A 21,326-nucleotide genomic window follows, 5' to 3' on the forward strand; every position below is an offset into this window, starting at 1 on the left:
GCGCAAGACCAAGACCAAGACCAAGACCAGGTGTATTGGCGCAAGACCAAGACCAAGACTGGCTAAGTCTCGTCTTGTTCTTGCGTTTGGGCAACACTAGTATAAACATTTAGCAAGGAGGAGTTAGAGATAGCTTTAAATAAAATAGTACTGTATGAAAATAAATAAAAGTAAAACAAAATGGTATGTGATGGAAGAAAAAGTAGGGAAAGAGCGAATATAAAGATAGGAAACGAAAAATTAGAAGAAGTGGCCGATTTTCGGTATCTAGGATGTCGCGAACGGTTAATTTAGAAATTCGAAAAATGTTGTTAAAGGTGTATGTTTGGAGCACTGTGCTGTACGGGTGCGAAACATGGACAGTGGGCGCGGCGGAAAAGAAAAGGTTAGGCTCGAAATGTGGTGTTATAGGCGGATGATGAGAAGGGTAGAAATGAAGAGGTATTAGAAGTAGTAAGATAACAGAGGACTCTATGGAAGTCAATAAGAAATAGGTGAGATAGGCTAGTAGGACACCTTCTCAGGTGTCAGAGACATATTAGAGCCAGAAAAGAAAGTTAGGAGGGGTAATGGTAGACCTAGTTTAGATTACTGTTCGCAAATAGTTAAGAATGTGGGTTGTTCTAATTTTAGGGAAATGTCTAAGATTAACTCAGGATAGGAAAGAGTTGAGGTGCGTGTCCAACCAGTCTTAGGACTCACGACCTTATGATAATGATGAATTATCGTCGGAATTGGTGAAAATTATTCTTCATAATATAATAACAAAACTTCAAAGCTGTAAGATTGTAGTCATATAAACTTCCCTTGGTCCAACTGAATAATTAGTGTACTCACTATTCATTCACATCATCCACAAGCTCGTTTGCTCTTTTAAAATATTCAAGTATGAATTAGAAAAATATGTTAAAGAAGAGCAATCTCTTAATTTCACAAATACACGATTTAATTTTAATAAGTGAGGTTGTGTAACACCTTGATTACGGTGTTGTGTCTGTTTTTTAGTGAAACGAAAAAGCAGTTAGAATAATTACTTAAAACACAGGCAATGGATAAAACATCCATGCACTAGGTTAGGTTATTGCATAGGGGATCATCATACTTAAAGTGCCGTTGATAATATGCATTCACCGACAATGAAATCCATTCTTCTGGACATGTTCAACTAGTCATTGTCAAAGTGTCATCAGTCGTCAGTCCTAAGACTGGTTGGATACTGTCATTCTAACTTACTTCTATTTGTTGGCTGCTCAACCCTGCACTACTCTTTGTTTTATATCTCTTCCGTTTCTTTCAACCTGAAATATCTAGATATCAAAATTCAGCGACTTCTTCTATTTTTTCTTCTAGTTTTATGTCAGCTCTTTCCCTACATCCTTTGGATATCGATATTTTTGATTTATTTTTATTTATCTTCCTTTCATTTTTCATTTTATTTAAGGGTGTCTCTAATTCCTTCTTGCTAAATGCCGACTCCTGTAAGTATATCCCTAAGTTTGTCATACTTTTAATGATGCTAATCGCGTCTTCGATATGTATATTAAAAAGTAGCGATGACAATGCTAATCCATCCTAATATTTATTTCTCTACGTTGCCGCTAAAATTCCATAACTACCTGTTGCTCTACACGTATAGGTACCATTCTTCTGTATCTACATCTGATACCTATATATTTAACAAATTTTCCTACTTAACATTGTTAGAGGCTTTTCTTAGGTTTACGAATCGTATGTACCTGATCTTTCCCTTTTCCATCTTTTGTCTATCATTGCCAGTAAAGCTAAAATGGCCCCATGCGTTCCCCTTTTTCTTCTAAATCCAAATTGTCCTTATTATGTTTTAGTTCTTCCAAGACGTTTTTTATCTTCCCTTTTCGTCATAATTTTATATTTAAGACTGATTTTCATAACTGCTAATATTTGATTTCAAATACTTAGTTGAACTAGTAAAAGATGAAATAATAACAAACTGAGTATGAATGTACCTAATGAGATTGGCAATAGAAAAAACATCTCTCATCTTACACACCCTTCATAATTTTAGTATAGATTAAATACATAAGTTTCCCAGCCCTTTTTAGCACCCTTGCACATTCCTTATCTGGTACTATTATTATCCTATATCAATCAATTTAAGTATGTAATTTTTCAGATTATTTCAATAATATTCAAACTATAATCCTTTTTTTGTATTTCTGTTTTAAAACTTTTAATTTTCGTATGTTTTCTGGGATAAACTTGTGGATATTGAGAACCACTTATTTACGTAATAAAAGAATGCAATTCATTGGTTTTTTTTTATTATCACGACTTTGAAAACGAGTACCACTTGTTTGATAATTTTATTATGCAATTGTAAATACGTACTTTACCGTAAACTTGAGATTACGTTCTATGTAAATACATAATTTTATTTAACTAACCCCGTTTCCTATCAATCATTACTGGGATTTCTACAATAAAAGTCGTCTTAAAAATGTACTTCTAGTAAACTGGGTCTGACATCATACAGCATGTTCTGACTATTATCATATTATTTATAATCAAGGATTAGATGTTTCAGACAGTTTACTTGACATAGAGACACACATTTCTTGATTGAGTAACTTGAGAAAATCCTGAATTCAATAGATTTTTTACAGATGTAAAAAAATAAGACCTTAAGCTAAGTGCTGTTATAAAGATTTTATCTTTATCGATTTCTAAAAATAAAAATTAAGTCAGTTGCTTTTGCCAATAAAATTACTTTTAAAGAACTTACACAAACGGAAATAATTTATTTAAAAACTCTATTCATATGTCAAAAAACAGTTTTCTCATCATTTAATGGACATACAATGTGAAGAATTTAGGATGTTAGACAAGATAAAAATAATTAAAATGTAATATCATTAGATGTACATATTGTACTTAGTTCAACACACACAATCACTTAAAAAAATATCACGCTGACAGACAGTGGGAGAATTTAAAAGTTTGCAGTTAACATAGAAAATCACTACATAGTTTAGATTACTGTGCTTAGCAACACATTTAGCGATCCATTTTTATATTATATATAGATAAAGATACACGGTCATTGCTACTTTGTAATCAATTCAGAATCTATAAGTGGCTGCTAGTGATGGTGCATATAATAGTGAGTGTATAATTTCAAAATTAAGAGGTATTACAATAAAGAAACGGAAACAAAACAACGGAGATTATTTATTTTCTAAGTATAACCAAGGCTTCAGTCATTACTAACTTTTCACTACAGTTTCATCATCACTAACACCTAAGAGCGGTTTTTCACTAACCGATACCGATAGCGATATGTCGTTACCGATAGACCGCAGCGATAGCGCTATTATCTTGGAGCTTTTCATTGAATGATACGGTACCGATATATTGGCGATAGAACTTTTGTGCCTCATTACCAAAATTTTCCTAGATAATATCATGTCAGACATGTTATATTTACTTTAGAAAATACTACAAATGGCGCAGTAAACGCCATCTGTAGCACGATGCTACATTTTAGGATTACGTATGCTCCAACAAGGTCCACTTGTGTGGATATCTACTTGCTGAAAACGAATCCTGGCGTAGCTAACCTCAACGTGATAGGCACGTTAGCTTAATCGAATAAAATAATTCGAAGTGGTCTGTATTCTGTCGAAACTGCCAGACGCGGATCGCGATTTCGATCTTTTTGGATCTCATCAGCGCGTCGCAGGCAGCTCCGACAGAACACAGACCAACTTTTACCTGCTGTCTTAACAGTGCGTTTTAGAAAATACTACAAATGGCGCAGTAAATGCCATCTGTAGCACGATGCTACATTTTAGGATTACGTATTATTTTATTCGATTAAGCTAACGTGTCTATCACGTTGAGGTTGGCTACACCGGGATTCGTTTTCAGCAAGTAGATATCCACACAAGTGGACCTTGTTGGAGCATACGTAATCCTAGAGAGGTAGACCTAGGTTAGATCACTGTTCGCAAATAGTAAAGGATGTGGGTTGTTCTAGTTTTAGGAAAATGCGAAGATTAGTTCAGGATAGGAAAGAGTGGAGGTACGTGTCTAACCAGTCTTAGTACTGACGACCTTATGATGATGATAAGGACCTGCTATCATCAAAGTGCAGCGTCATTATTTGATAAACAGGACGTCGTCTAGGGGAATTCGTAGCTTAGTCATCTTTTCATATTCAGTGGATTTCATTTATTACGACCTTGGTTACAGCGACCATTTTATTATAGCGACGTTAAATCTAAGTCCCCATACTTTAGTACAAAATTCATGTGGCTATAGCAATTTCGGATGTAACGTAGAGTTTGGGTGTAGCGACTGCTTTTAATTAATTGTTTGTAACAAATCCGTATTAGTAATGCCATACAGATATAGCGACCGGAGTCGGCCGCCAAAGACACAAAGAGCTTTCTTATCTTTTGTTTACACCCACACAGATGGTCAGAAAGTGTGGTGACCTTTACCGTTTGTTTATAGATGTTAGCCAGGTACGTAAGTAAGTGCATACGTTAAAATGGTTCAGTTACAAAGTGATATTCTAAGTAGCAACTGTGTTTAGTAAACTTTTAAATATGTATGACTCCTGTGTATGCACATTTACTGTTAGGAAAAAGCGGAAGTCGTTTCGAAATTGAAAAACGGTGAAAACTGTACGTAAGTGTATGTATATTTTTACTATTGTCTGTAACGACTTCCGGATATAATGACGAAACAGTGGCCCTTCGTCGTCGTTATATCCGAAATCCAGTGTAAATAATAAAGACACGCATGTCCAGTAAAAGCAATTTAACGTTTTTAAGGGATCTACGCTTTGTTCAAAACGTTTTGAGATTTTCAGATACACGGTTGAAAAATCAAATCAAATTATTATCAATTTTTGATCATGAGACAAAAAGACAAATGCCAACAAAGAAAAGTGTAATTTCTATGTTCAGTGAGCATTCTGCCTTACGTGTTAATATCTTCATTTTGAGATATGGAACCCTGAAAACAGTAAAGTAGGTATCATATTTTTTCATATGTTTCACGATATTAGAACATGTACCCACATATCTTCTTCGGACACGAATTTGCTGTTTATTGCGGTTATACATATCTAGTACATAATTACAACAGTGTATGTAGTAAATACACGTTATAGTTGAAGTCGTGACACGTCTCGTTCATACATTTGTACGTGTAAATGCAGCATTTACAAACCATAAATAGAGCAGAGGGAATGGTGTTATTAATAATCGTACGTGTTACCTAACCAGGCAGATGGTGTATGAAAGTCTTGTTGTTGTGATACTAACAGTGATGATGACATGGGATTTCCTTAATTGGCATATCAAATTCTCATCTAATGTTGTGTTCATAAGATTATTCTCCTAATATTATATACTATTACGAAGTAAAGATTGTATGGTGTCCAGGCGAAGTTTTAATAAATCAGCCAATTATATTCGTTCATTTTCAATGTTTGGCCAATCAATAGTGGGTCCATCTAACCTAAATGGTTACGAGGGCGCCAATTTACTTAACGAAGTGACATTAACGTGTAATCACAACAACTCTTTTTTTATTTCTTCCAAAACTGACGCGGTAAATCACCGGACATCATCACTTATTTATATAAGTAAAAAATATTACATATAAACATATTGACAGTTACCTACATCGATTTCGCGTAAGCGCGCCTTTACCGCTACAATAACAATACTACACCTAATGAGAAAAGATTGGCCACAAATTGAACCAGGACAATGGCATACTACTCGGGTGAGATGAAACAATTCGAACGCGTGCCCCGAACAATTGACGATAGAGACCATGTTCGTATAAATCTGTCAGACTTCTGTCTCTCTACATCGAGAGCAGTTACTTTTCAAATGAATGAACACTGATGGAAAACAATGGATCCCAGACCTCATTCATTCGTTGTCTCGTGTACGTAGTTATTGCTGTCCCAGAAACAAGTGCAATTTTATTACGTAACGCCGGTGCAATTCTTCAAATTAATTTGTAATAGGTAACAGCTATTGACTTACGAAATGGAATATATCGGGTTGTTCGGAAAGTCATTTCGTTTTTTCCCGACAGAGGATTTAATTGTATTCTTTTGCACCCAACTTCACATTTAAGCCGTATAATTTTTATATGCTTTGAGAGCTCATATAGCAAGGCTTGTGTGTGAAAAATTCCAATTAATTCTACGCAGTAGTTTTTGGTTGGTGCCCTTTTAAATATGGAGAGCGATAAGCAGCATTTTCGACATATCTTACTGTTTTACTACAGAAAGGGTAAAAATCCTGTTCAAGCCAGAAAGAAATTGACTGATGTGTATTGAGAAGGTGTGTTGACAGTAGTGCCAGAACTGGTTCGCTAAATTTCGATACGCCAATTTTGATGTCGAAGATGCACCACGTTCGGGAAGGCCGGTTGAAGCTGTTAAAGACGCGATAAAGGCATTAGTTGATGTGAACCGGCGAATAACAACACGTAAGATCGGATTGAGGTTAAATTTATCAAATTCAACAGTTTATGACCACTTGAAGAAAGGCCTGGGATTATCCTCGAAGCTCGATGTATGGGTTCCTCATGTTCTCACAGCGAGAAATCTGTGTCGCCGCATTGACGTCTGCGATTCGCTTCTCAAACGTCACGAAAATGATCCGTTTTTGAAGCGCATCATCACTGGGGACGAAAAATGGGTTGTATACAACAACGTCAAACGCAAGAGGTCATGGAGCAAAAAAGATGAACCGGTTCAAACCATTTCCAAAGCCGATATTCACCAAAAAAAGGTGATGCTGTCTGTTTGGTGGGATTTTAAAGGAATAGTTTTTTTTGAGCTTTTACCGGATAACACAACGATTAATTCGGAAGTCTACTGTCATCAGCTGGACAGACTGAATGATGCACTTCAACAGAAAAGGTCAGAACTAATCAACAGGAAAGGTGTAGTGTTTCACCAAGACAACGCGAGACCTCACACAAGTTTGGTCACTCGCCAAAAGCTTTTACAACTTGAATGGGATACAATGCTACACCCACCATATTCTCCAGACCTGGCACCCTCGGATTATTATTTGTTCCGGTCACTCCAAAATTTTTTAGACGGTAAAACCTTCACCTCAAATGAGGAGGTCAAAAACCTCCTCGATCAGTTTTTTGCCAGCAAAGACCAAAAATTTTATGAGCGTGGAATTATGCTACTACCAGAAAGATGGCAAAAGGTGTTGGACCTGAACGGTCAATATATAATTTAATAAAGTATTTGTTTATTATACGAAAACTGTCTTTCATTTCCACAAAAAAAAAACGAAATGACTTTCCGAACAACCCTATAGCATTAAATATCCAACATATCTGTGAAATTATTTTTGTTCTTGCTAAAAGTAAGTCGGAGGCTACGGTAGTATTACTAAAGTCAAAATTGAGACATAACTTACTAAACGAAGTTTACACCTGCAAGACAAATTGCTAATTGGAAACAAAGATTAAACATTCATGCTGTTCTCCAATAAACTTTTCAAAACAGTCTTTTAGAAGTTGCAGACATATGAAACAGCTCCAGGGACGCGGTCAGGTTCTTTCAAAACCTGGTGCTCATCGTAGTTTTTTCACTGCCCCTGGACCAGAAAACAAAATTTTCTTGAAGAAGTAATTTAGCAATCAAGCAATTAAATGCAAACAAACTTTTCATCAAATAAAAGGTCTGTTTTAAACGTTAAGTACATTACGATCAGGTTAAATTAATATACAATTTTGATTTTTAAAGTGTTTGTGTATAATTGTGACTACATGGTTTTTAATTAATTATTTATTTATAATTTTAATCGTACAACGTGTTTTAACAATTTTATGTTAGATAGCTATTTCGAGTTTTATTTGTACAAAGTTTTGAGTAATTTTTGTTAATGGTTGTTGATCTTGGAGCATGTACCATTCAAACCAAAATCCATTAGCGTTACATTATTAACTAAATAAAATTAGCCTTGAGAAATGGCAACAACCTGGACGAAACGTCGGGTGTGTTTTTATAAATAAATAAAATAAGTTTAACCCTAATATTGCTTTGACTAAACAACTGATCACAAAATATTTAAGACGGCCAAAACATGAACCAGAATTGAAATGGGCAGAGTACCTGTTTGGATCCGATACCGTCGGATCAGACACTATATCCCGGATAATGACGTCGGCAGTGCCGGTTAATCTTGCCAGAGAAAAAAAATACTAAACACCAGGAATAATAATTTAATAAATATAACAAAAAGCCTACCCAATGGAAATTGATAATTAAGGTTGTATTGGGATAGATAGTTTGTCGTAATTTGTACTATTTATATTGATTTCTGTACTAAATCATTTGATATTTCGATATAGTTCTTGTGTTTACAGTGGGAGACAGTGGTAAGAACATGCTAGTTACTTAGGTCAAGTGTTTTGCATATTTATGTTTGCAAATGAAATAACATTAATAGTGGAAGCTTTTTATTGATTTTTCTTGATTGATTTCCACTCGATTAAATCCTACGTTCTGTAATAAAAAACCGACACTGTCGGCGAGATCCTTTGGCATTATTAATATCATTCGGTTAATTCTATATTAATATATCAACTCAAACACATGCATACATGCTTATAAACCATACGAATGTACTGTATATATACAACAATCACCATTATTGTAGTTGATTAATTAAGTGTGCGGCTAGGCCAGGATTTCTCATTAATTTTGCCATCGTGGGACGCGGTTACCGTAGACTAGACCCGTTTAAATCACGTTGATGAGATGGTAAGAGGAAGAAAGAGAACGATCGAATCGGAGAAAAGGACAACACGAAACCAAGTTGTAACTGGTAATATTAGAAAGACGTCTACATTAACTTCATCTCTACGGACGTGTAGTACTTATTGAACGAACGTACGGTACACGCCTGTGTGTGTCTGTGTCACGTTTGTAATTACAAATATTATGATCCTGCCTACATCGAAGGTGTGACTGTTCTATGGCAATTTCTCAATTAACAATACTTGTCTCGATTCATCGTGCATTCATATACATTACGACGTTTAAAAGAAAATGAAATAAGGAAACAAATAAGTAGCTTTCTGTTTTCATTTTCATAAACGATGATGGCTTTGAAATAGTGTAGTATGTGTTTGCTATTCAAGTCGAAGACGAGGGTGGCAAACGCACGATATGATATGGTACAACTTCGCCCTGAAAAGCGCATACTATTTTTCGTCAAATGTGTGCCCGAACATCAAAAATTCACCGAGCGGCATGGCCTAGAGGTTTAGACCATTGCTCAGCATTCGAGAGGACGCCGGTTCGATTCCGGGTCCGTCTGCTTTGGTCCAAGTTTTTCTGTGGTTTCCTTGGATCACCTAGGCAAATCCTGAGGCAGTAATATTCAACAGATAATCTTTCATTCTCTTCTGTCTTCATTTCGTCCGTCTCATCTTTCTCACCCGAACCACCACCCACCCATTCCTACGATTCCTGAAAGCAGGCTGAAGAGGGCCTTCCGCCCTACCTTCCGGCGTAGTCCGGAGGGACTGCCCGCCCACCAGAATGAAACACCCAAAAGTTTTAAGTTTTTTTTTTTCAAAAATTCGTATCTCTTTAGTTTGGGCAGGGACACACTGTACGACATTGACTAGTTTCGGCCCGTTGTGAGTTTTCGTCCCGACGAATGTTCGTACTCTAGGCAGATATGTGACAAAAAATAGTTTTCGACCTTCCCATCATGGAATGAAAAGTTATTAAAATGTTTTCTTTTCTATGTCTCCTATTTTTGATTCTCGATATGCCCTTTTTCAATGTCCTTATTATTTTGGATTCATTTGCATTACGATGTCTAAAAGATTACCAAATAAGGAAACAAAATAAGTAGTTTTGCTTATTCATTTTGGGAATCTATTACATTTCATCACCTTCACTTCATTCTATTCTGAGGTAATGTCCATATTTTCCAAAAACTAGAATATCCTACTACGACTGTAACTATTGTACTTAGGTGCAGTACTAGAATCTAAGTCTTTCCATGCTCGTCTACTCCTATTTCTGCTTTTGCTTCTGATCCAGCGATCGGCAACTTATTTTGGTCGGGTCTTGATGTTGTCGAAAGTTTTTATCGAGGTCAAGTTCAAAACGAGTAGAACTGTTTAAATGAAACAAAAAGACATGTGGACTACATTGTGCCAAAGTTTTAAACGATAATTTCCCTAAAATTAGAACATCCCACATCCTTAACTATTTGCGAACAGTAAACTCCCGTTTCTGCTTCTATGACAAGCCCTTCTTGTCTGAGAAGGTGTCCTACCATCCTATTTCGCTTATTTCTTATTGACTTCCATAAAGTCCTCTGTTCTATTCTTTCTAATATCTCTTCATTTCTAACCACGGTACCCTCATCATTCGCCTGTAACACCACATTTCGAACGCTTCTACCCTTTTCTTTTTCCTTCCCACCTACTATATTTCATCAGAAGTAAAAAATTTACTATTTACATTATTATGTACTTTTTGTACCCTCTATCTAGGAATACTTAAGTAAACAGTTTTCATAATAAATACAAAAAATTCTCCCACGTTTTGTTAAAAAAAATTAAAACATTATCGGAATATCTCTGCAGAATTATTTATCATGTTTAACAATTGTAAGAGGATATCCATTAATCACGAAAGCCCAAAATGGAGAAGACTCATCAAATCTTATTTAAAGGGAGCGAGAAGCCAAGTCCTTTCTAAATAAGATTACCTTAGAAATAACATACCCAAATGTCACGTCATTTTTTAACCCAATTTTGGGGTGTCCCATTAGACAAAGTAAATCTCACGCCAGGGGACGGAGAGTCCTACCACATTTTACCAAATCTTATCAAAGGGGAGTAAATGGTCCAAATTAAAAAAATTAAACACTTTATTATTTATTAATGGATGACCCCTAATTATAAATTTAAATTTATATTTTTGATAAAGAACTTAATGTATTGTTGTTATTTTCATTCACTGCTTCCTGTCTACTAGTTGTTATTTTAACCTTGGAGTATGAGTTTATCCATAAAAAGGCCTAACAAAAAGTAATTATTGTAATTAAAGATTAGTATCACGTTGCGAAACATTCGGAGCTGTGCCGATATAACGTAGAATATTCAGTAAATAATTTTTTCAAATAAGTATTCCTTATAATGCATGGAACCGATGATGAGTACATATTTAAGTAAAGCAATAAACAAAAGTGCATGTTGGTTCGTTGACCGTCTGTCTGTTTGTCTGGCTGCATACATTTTTTAATTGCAGCCCTCCTATTATTTTATTTTAATTAAGTGAAATTTGAAACACAGATAGGGATATTAATGAGCCAGGAACATAAACGATGATAACTTTGATGATATAGCGCACCTTCGCCCTGGGGCATACTATTTTTTGTGAAATGTGTCCGAAGTTCGAGAAAACTTCTATAAGCGGAATTGCTATATTGTTCATAACTTTTGCTAACTTTTAACGGAGATTTATCCGAATAAGTTTGTTTGTATTGTCATTTCGTGGTTCTTTCTAAATAATATTACCTTAGAAATAACAAACCAATCTTACATATGACAAAATTATACCGTTCGAATTCATTTACAACCCTATATTTACTGCAAACTTTTGTCATTATAAAGCGACACTGGTTTAATGATGAGTACCGGCATACGAATACATGTGGTATGACTTAGACGCTTCGTAGAGATAACAGTCTAATACTATTTATTTATTACTATCTCTCATTTCGTGATGTGATTTCGCTATAGTTTCGGCCTGACGTAAATGTAGTTATTTCGACTACGTTCACAGGGACGAATGTTGGAGCTTTCAGCAGAGATGTAACGACAAAATAGTTTCCAGGCCTACCTTGCATGGAATTGAAGGTTATTAAAATTTTTTTGAAGTGAAACTTCTTTACGCACGGTAGAGTAAGTTCGTTTCATGCGAGTTGCTGTGTAACGAAATTATGCAACGTATTTCCCCCGCTGTCTGTCCCTATTTATGCTTAGATCTTTAAAACTACGCAACGGATTTTAATGCGGGTTTTTTAATAGATAGAGTAATTCAAGAGGAAGGTTTATATGTATAATACATGCATAATATAATAGAGAAACACTGATAATTTTAAAGGTTTGTAATATGATGTAAATAAACACATTTTTTGCGCTTACATTACAAACGCTGGCTGAACCCTGCGAGATGGATCAAAATTATATACTACAGTATTGTACACCTTGAAAAGGTCTACAAAAAAGTCCGGGATGGTATATGTCTATCTCTTAGGGATAACCGACAATAACCATTTTTTATCCTTTACTTTTTACGAGAAGTAATGGCTTATTTACGAAGCGATTTTAAGCAATGCAGCATTAATCCTTATGCAATTAAGTACTTTTAAATACATTGTGCATTTAATATAGATCAGTATGGCCCTTTACAGCATGTAATTTAAATGAATATTTTCGAAGATATTACAGAAGGGACATAGCGGTTGCGGCGGTACCGGCCGGTTTGTATTGTCTAATGACAAAAAAGCTGCGATTGTTGTATATAAAGACATTCTATAGTATATTTACTATCAGCATTGCACCCGTGCGAAGCATAGTGTACAAATAATACCATTAAACCAATTCCTTAACCCCTTTCCCGGTATGTTTGTGTGTTTGAAGGAGTTTCATTTCAGTAGCGTGTTGTATAATTAATTACACATTGTATTTTTTTTATGTCTCCTAAAAGGCAGCAAAAACTTTTGATTTTAAGTCGTCGGTTTTAAGAGGTCCCCTTTCAAATCCTTTTTATTTAAAGTTACGTACTTTGAGTAAACAAAATACGTTTTATTAATTTTTCAGTGCGTGTCCGATGTAGTATTAATATAATTAAGACCGAATGTAGTAGACCACATAATGAGCACCTTGTATATGAGTCTCACAGGTGGTCATTTTTTCTACTGCTTATATTAATGTCTGCTAATCGCGTTGAAAATTGGCGATAATTTCATTCTTATCGATATAGGAAACTCTATGGACAGCAAAAGCAATTTCTGCCTAGATGGGTTATCGGTGAGACAATGGCATGATTAATTTGCAGATGACCGCAAAAAATGTAACATTTCTCCAACCCGGCCTACTCTGACATCAGCAACAACCGGGTCTTATGATCTAGCCATCCTTCGATTGTTGTTATTATTGAATGCAATGAATTAAGTGATTTGCTCTTGTTGGTTTAATTGACTTGTCGTAATGACGTGGACTCCTGTAATCGTTCGCGAAACAGAATAATTTCCTTTGAAATTAAAAAGAAGATTTACGATCGGATTGATGACTTTATTGTTTTATATAAATTATCGTAACAGTCCTTATCTAGCCGGCTAACCGTGAAAATCGCTACTTTACTAGGTATTACATTAGATATTAATAGCAAACGGATTTTCTAGGCGAACGCGTAGGTTTGTTAAATTTTATGCTGATAACTACAAAGAGTGGTATAAAAAATTTGTTCTAGTCCATTTAATCTTATGCTTTCTGAACAAACATCATCAAACACGAAAAGACAAACAAAATCCGGTAAGTAAGCATTAAAATTTAATGATCAATCAACTTTGATGTACTTTAAACACAAGAGATTTTCGCTTGTAAAATTGGAAAAGTATCCTATTACGTACTCAGCTTATAGAAGTTCTTATATCGTCCGATTGCGACGAAATAAAAATTAAATGTTACTTCAAACCGAGTTTTGTATTTTTATAAAACCCCAAACTTTCCAAATTTTTTTTTGCAAAAACTTTCAGTGTTAAAATGCCCAAAGTTTATAGTTTTGTCATAAGTTTATATAGCAATCGATCTGTTAATTCCGACATTATCTAAACGCCTAGTCGCCTAAGAAAACAACGTAACAGTTACCTGAAAGTGGACTGAATCTAAACAAATAGGTTAAGGGTGTTTTAATGGTTTCGCGTGAATAATTTAATGGTAATATTATAATTATCATTAGAAGAAAACTTTGTCGACTCCATCATCAAAAAAAATTTTACTTTTTTAACGTGTTTTATTATTTTGATAAACAATTTTACAATTTGCGTGCACAGTTCCTATGTAAGTTTTTCTCTCATTCGAGTTATAAATTTTACCACCAGATGGTGTATGCCCATTTGACGGATCCCAATAGAAATCCTTTTAGTAATCGATCGCTGTTGTAAGGATCGACCTAATATTTCCGATTCTTTATATTCTCCTTTTTTTTATTCATCGGAGGCGCTAATAAAGAAAGCTCCTCTTCGTCTTTCTTCGGTGACATCATTTTAATAACTGTCTCTTTAAATTTACTACATCGGCTACAATATCGAAGGAGCTGCAAAAAATCACTTTTTATACACACCAACAAGTTACTGTAGCGCTACTGTAGCCCAACGGAAGCGCGCTACAAAAATTAGCTCGTGTGAAAAGGCTCTTTGCGATATCATCAGAGCATCAAACTAACGAGAGGTAATTTTTTTTCCTCGAAAACTTTTAAGTTCATTATCATTGCCATTATTGAAGGCTTTCTAATGATAAGACATCTGATTTGTTTTATCACAGATTATCCTAGATAACGTAACAAACCATAACAAACTTTATATCTATACGAACGAAAAATAGATGAATATTAACACTAACATCAACTATGGTAATGAGATTTATTTTGCAATGTGTAAATAAAAGATGAAAGTGATTGTTGATATTTGAAGTCTATCGATTCATTAACAAGTGGGTACAGAGAGATCGTAATTTTCATTCATGTCCTGCTGTAGTATACACTTAAAGGTGTAACAACCGTAGAACAAAAGTGAGATGACTCTTGGAAAATGTTAATTAAAAAGTACAATTGGGGATTGTTTTCAAAGTGCGACAGCAGCAGCAGGACGGTCGGCGGGCGGACTGCGGCGACTGCATCATCATCAGCAAAGCTGCATTCAAGTTTAGTAATTTGTTATTTTAAATGGGCATACGACGGAGACGGTGTGTTCAAGTGCATGAACCTCACATTGTGTGCCTGTAAACACAATTAATTAGCAATTAGAATGCACCTTGCATAATTTTATACGAATGTCAAAATGCAGATTATGATGCATTCATTCTGTGTTGCGCGAAGAATGTCGTCTTGACTGAATACCAAACGACTGCTGCCAGACATCCACCGTACACCACATAAATGTATAATAAATTGGCTTCATTAGTAATAGTGATGAATTGCCGTTTTAACTATATGGTCGCACCTAATCAATTTAATCGCCAACTATACTTTTATTTGACATCTATTGACCTATTAACAGTCAATTCTTTTTTAAGGGTGTTTGGGAGGTATGCCAAAATTCTAGGAGACAAATAAAAATTTGGACCGAACAGATTAAATTTACTTTTATTATCACTTTAGCGTAAGGTTATTCAAATTCACTAAATGGTTATCGAGGAAAAAATGAAAAATTAGCTGAAAATCTCGTTTTTACTTGATAATATAATGATAATATTTATAATTGTCTGAAATAAATGCAATTTTAAAGTTTTAATTATTATTTAAACATATTTACGCTCATTATTAATAGAGTTTGAAACTAAATATTTTTTTGTTTCGAAGTCAAGGCATATTCACTACCAAAATTCAGTTAAAAATTATCCATATTATTCGTTATTTCTTATTTTATTCAAAGCTTTTGGTCAAATTCCAAATTTTCTCTCAAACCGTTACTTTTTTTAGTATAGATAGTATTTATTTACCCCATGATATGCTGCAAAACCCAATTAATCACGAATTTTTAATTTTATGTACTCTTGTCTCCGATTGTACCTCCCAAACATCCTTAATACTTATCAGTTAAAATTACACAATAATATAATATAATAATAATACGTATTTAATGAACATGAATTAAGTACAGACGGTGGCATGAATTGGCCACAGTGATTTTGTTGAATGTTTTTAATTGATTGACCATTACTTACAAGTTTGATTTTTAGACATATTAGAGGCAGAAACAGGAGTTAGAAGGGGTAGAGGTAGACCTAGATTAGATTACTGTTCGCGAATAATTAGGATGTGGGTTGTTCTAGTTTTAGGGAAATGCGGAGATTAGCTCAGGATAGGAAAGAGTGGAGGTACGTGTCCAACCAGTCTTAAGACGGACGACCTTATGATGATGATGATATTAAAGAAACGAATTACAATTGACTGCAACATATAACTATGTACAGCACATTTTTAAGGGATTAGTTTTTTCAGTATTGCAAAGAATAGGTTATGCGTTTTTGAAGTGTTTAAGTTTACCTATTATTGAAAGTTGTTGTAACCAAAAACAAAATTAGTCTTTCTTCATTCTTGTAATAAATAAATTTTAGTGTGTGTACAAAAATATTACCTGAGAATATTTTACAAACATTTGAAATATTTGTGAAATACATATTCCCAAATAATATTTTACAGTACTCGCATAAATACCTCTATTTATTTAAATAGGTTTTACCCCGGCTTCGCTCACATTGATGTCCGACATACGTTCAAAGATTATAGACTACCACATAAAGCTAATTTTTCTATTCTTCGGGAATATTTTATTTTCTGGATAAAAAGTACCCTATGTCATTTGCTGTATTCCTGACAATGTGTGTACAAAATTTGATGAGGATCGGTTTAGTAGTTAAGGAGTGATATAGTAACAAACAAATTCACATTCGCATTTAAAATAGTTATTAGTTTGAATTACATTGACGCATGAAGAAAAAAGTTCCCAATTGTAGATATGTCTTATTTGTCGACTTTATGGTAGGTCTTCGTTGGTTCCGTTTTACCATACAGTCTGTGACCTCGTACGTTACGCGGTTCGAACTTTCCGATTCGATACAAGTAAAGGGACCGAAGGTGAATATTTAATTAATCCGACGCTGAGGTCGGTCAGCTTCAAAGGAATGACGCATCGATAGACGGCGGTGTTTCTATATAAAAAAAATGGCATCGCGGACGGCGGTGGCCGGAAAAATGAAGTCAATGAGCATTACTCGCTCGATACCAACTTAGCCTAAGCTGATTATCTTGATGTAGACCGAATTGGAAAGCATTCGCATCAAGGTAAAGCTCAAGAAGCTTTCGAGCAACTTTAAAGCGTCTCCTTATGATTCAGCAGAAATATCTTAAAGAAGTTGTCAATTTAGACATTTAGGGTAAATATAACATGCAAAGATAGGTGTCACATCATTCAAGTTGCAACTTCGGATCCTGAATCAATTATTATGGTGGCAAAATTAACTTAAATTTGAACATTTTTTTTAGTCAGGACGGAAGGAATAGTAGGGATATAAAGTAGAAGATAGCGCAGGGTCGAGTCGCCATCAATAAAAAGAAGTCACTTCTATTCTCGCGAACGGTTAATTTAGAAATTTAAAGTTTGTTGAAAGTCTTATGTTTGAAGTGCGGCGCTGAACGGGTGCGAAACATGGACGGTGGGCGCTGCGGAATATAAAAGGTTAGAAGCCTTCGGAATGTGGTGTTACAGGACCAATGCCGAGGATACCGTGAATAGAGAAGGTTAGAAATAAAGAGGTATTAGAAAGAATAGGTAAACAGAGGACTCTACGGAAGTCAATAGAAAATAGGCGAGATAGGTTAGTAGGACACCTTCTCAGACATGAACGGTTAGTCAGAGACATATATTAGAGGTGGAAACAGGAGTTAAGAAGAGTAGATTAGATTATTGTTCGCAAATAGTTAAGGATGTGGCATGTTCTAGTTTTAGGAAAATGCGAAGATTAGCTCAGGATAGGAAAGAGTGGAGGTGCGTGTCCAACCGGTCTTAAGACTGACGGTCTTATTATGATGATGAATATCAAATTAATTTATCACTCACCGTCAGATTTAATTACTTTTATAGATCTATTCTTATGACGTAAAAGAGAGAAACATCGAACTGTTATTTTATAATCTAGCATGCAAATTTGTGTTTCGATGCGTGTTGCAGGTGGTTCGCAGTTAAACGTTAGTATACATGTATATGTGTAGAGGAAGAAGAAAATGGGTTCAGTAAATTTTCTCAGAAACTTTAACGACCGGTCAGGTAACAAAGTGCTGCCACTGAGGCAATTGCTAGACTTCAGCCGAGTATAAGGAAACCATCGGAAACCATTCAAATCGCGCCACATATATTTTATGCGAGTTTCAACGATTCGATCGTATTGCCATCAATCTTTAAAATATCGACATTTGCTTTACAGTGCTAAAGAAATAACCAAACCTATCCAATACAGTGTGGAACAATATCTGGATAAGCTGAACACAGCTGCATGTAATTAGGTACTTTTAACAATCATCAGTCAATTATAAATCAATGAAATCATAAAAGTACAAATAATGATAATAGTAACGTGAAGTAGCGTACCTATGATTCATTTAAAAAACCAATTTGTTGAAATTGTACAGAAATGTATTGTGTTGTTGTTCATTCCGAAAACAAAACGAAAATGCTCTACAAATGAATCTAAAAGAATATATATGTATATGTTCCATATATTGCATTTGTGACGAGTTGAGATTCTATTAATATTACATATGCAGTCATCAAAGATCGGAATCTATAAGAAAATTCGTTCAAAAAATATCATCAGCCATCTTTTCTTATTAATAATAAGTAGTAAATCTAATAAATACAATTTTATTGTTCTTCGTTTATAAAGCAGGAAATTTTTTAATAAATTAAGTATAATATACTCTTGGTTTATTAAAAAATTTTTTTACAATTTTGTTTTCGCTAAAACGTTCAATGTCAAATTTAAACATTAGCCGATCCATAAATGCCCTTATGTCATTATGAATTTGACTGGGATGGGATGCTTTGAGTGACACTCTCATATAGCAAGGCACAAAAAACCTCTGTATTCTTTATTTCAATTTCCTAAACTTTTAATTAATCGAAAAATGAAAATAGATATAATAGAATTTTTATCAGTCATCAACTTTTCTTTCGTATTCGGAACGAAATTCTCCCTTTTGATGTAAAATGGGTACCTACCTACTTAATTACTCAATATTTTAAATCAATAGATCTATGTATGTAAAGTCAATAGACCAAGAAGGAATCATTAATTTACTTTACTTGCAAAGTACGTGTTGTAACAAGATAAAGTTCATAAGTTTGGATGTAAAACTTAATTTACGAAACTATTCATCTGATATCAAAAATTCATTCTGCAATATTTTGAATTTTCAATTTTTGACATAGGCTGTATATGATTCCATTAAAAGGGCTTATCATGCAGACTAATTTTACAACATAAGTCGAGCGAATGGGAATACATAGTACAGGATAAAGGACTACCATGTATGCTTAGTTTCTCAGGAGCTGTTCGCAACAATCAGAAATTGATGCTGCTTGCAGCAAACGTAGTCACTTAGTTAGTTAGTAACTGCGACTATTCACATAATATTTTATACATTTGTGTCCTGAAATATGCTTGAATAGTGGTAGTTAAGTATTACAATTGTCCTTCAATTCGTCGTAGCAGCATTTACCATCAACCGTTAAGGACGCAGAAACGGAGGACAATGATAGTCAATTAAATAACAGTTAAAGCGCAAAATTCAGTCGCTAATAATATTTTCCGTCCTGTACATCCCGTGACTTGTCGAGTTGTATTGTGTGTGTGTGTGTGTGAGTATTGTACGTTCTTCTTTCTCGATAGGTCGCGCAATATGTTTGTGTGTGCGTACGCGGAATACATTTATTGGTTTTCCGAGAATTCCTTTATTACGCCTGCATGACAGATAATACGGTCCCTGTCTCCCGTTTTATTTATGTTCAGTCGGTGAACAGACAAAAAGCGCGCGGTGAAGTGAAGAAGAAGCAGAAGAAGAAGAGAGCCGAGGAAGCGAGAATATTACCCGCGGTTATACGGTTGCGGCTGCGGCCAGCAATGCGGACGTACGCTTCGCATGGGCAAAACGGAAAATATGTAAAATCCATCGTAACGATTGAAGAATTATTCCGTCTCCGGGCGAAGCGCAACCTGGATCGAGACCAGGGTTTCTAAAACTTGGAATCAATGTCATTACTAGGGGGTCCACGCCGCCTGTCTTTCGATAATAATTAGCGCATCCCTTCAAGTGTGAAACACCTTCCATTAAGTACCCTAAGATACAATTTTTTACCATGCTTCCGCTTCGAAAGTGAAATTTTTGCTGGTTTCAAGGACGAGAAAATGCAACATAACCTCCCACATAAGAAAACGCATTATAACTGCTTATGTTGCTACTAAGTCTCGTTGGGACACCCAGAAAAAGAATCGTCAATACTGATGTGAGGTATGCCTTATGAATTTTCCACAAAGATTATGTGAGGCAACCCTAATACGTGTATAAACTTATACAAGGAAGTAGGTATTTCCACCACCTGGCCTAATGGGGGTTCGATCAGACAAACATCAAAAATAGGAGCTCATCTTCGATAAACCAGTGATGATTATCTGCTAATAGGCCATTTTTGAAAATTAGCAACTACTTTGATTCGATTGATTCCCCTAAAATTTTCTTTGAAGTGGTAGCGATTATTTTAGGAGAATCACATAACAGCATTTGTCGTTATACGTGAATGAGGCAAGACGTTAATATGATCCTTATGGAGTAGCGATGCGATATGCCTAACCTAGTAAGGATCATGGCCTCCCCCTTTCAAAATTTCAGCTGGAAAAATAAGATTTTATAGACAGGACGAATTTGAATTTACGAAATCTCAACGAAAAACTTCTATTCTGATGTCCAAACACCTAAACTCATGGAGAGGAGTTGTTATTTATATTACGATGGTTATTTTTGTTCCTAAAATTCCCTTAAAACAGGAATTTCCTCACTTTTACATTGGAGTATAATTGTTATATTCTGAGGTCATATTTTGGTAAATTACAAATTCTTTTACGCAAATCTATTTTTTGGCTCTATAGTAGAGATATAAAGCAAAGGATAGTGCAGGGTCGAGTCACCTTTAAAAAAAGAAGTAATTTCTGTGCTCACAAACGATTAATTTAGAAATTCGAAATAGATTGTAGGTGCACTTCTGGAGCACGGCTCCGTACGGGAAGCAAAACGTGGTCGATGGGTACGGCGGAAGAAAAGGTTAGAAATGGTGAGAGAGAGAAGCAGTAGGAGAACAAAGGGCGCTATAGAAGTCACTAATAAATAGGCGTGATACGCATGATTAAGACATATTAGACGTAGAAACAGGAGTTAAGGGGTATAGCGGTAAATCTAGGTTAGATAATTGTTCACAAATAAT

General features: G+C 35.0%; 2 protein-coding genes across 7 annotated transcripts in view; one reads left to right on the forward strand and one right to left on the reverse strand.

The window, feature by feature from the left end:
* The window catches only part of LOC108737044 (myb-like protein O), a 148,581-nt gene that overhangs the window by 63,904 nt on the left and 63,351 nt on the right, over positions 1-21,326 (reverse strand). The gene's annotated exons all lie outside the window — the stretch shown is intronic.
* The window catches only part of LOC108737052, a 245,140-nt gene that overhangs the window by 59,525 nt on the left and 164,289 nt on the right, over positions 1-21,326 (forward strand). The window lies entirely within an intron of this gene.

The sequence above is a fragment of the Agrilus planipennis genome, unplaced genomic scaffold (assembly GCF_000699045.2).
Source record: "Agrilus planipennis isolate EAB-ADULT unplaced genomic scaffold, Apla_2.0 scaffold112, whole genome shotgun sequence".
In the NCBI taxonomy this organism is placed as follows: domain Eukaryota; kingdom Metazoa; phylum Arthropoda; class Insecta; order Coleoptera; family Buprestidae; genus Agrilus; species Agrilus planipennis.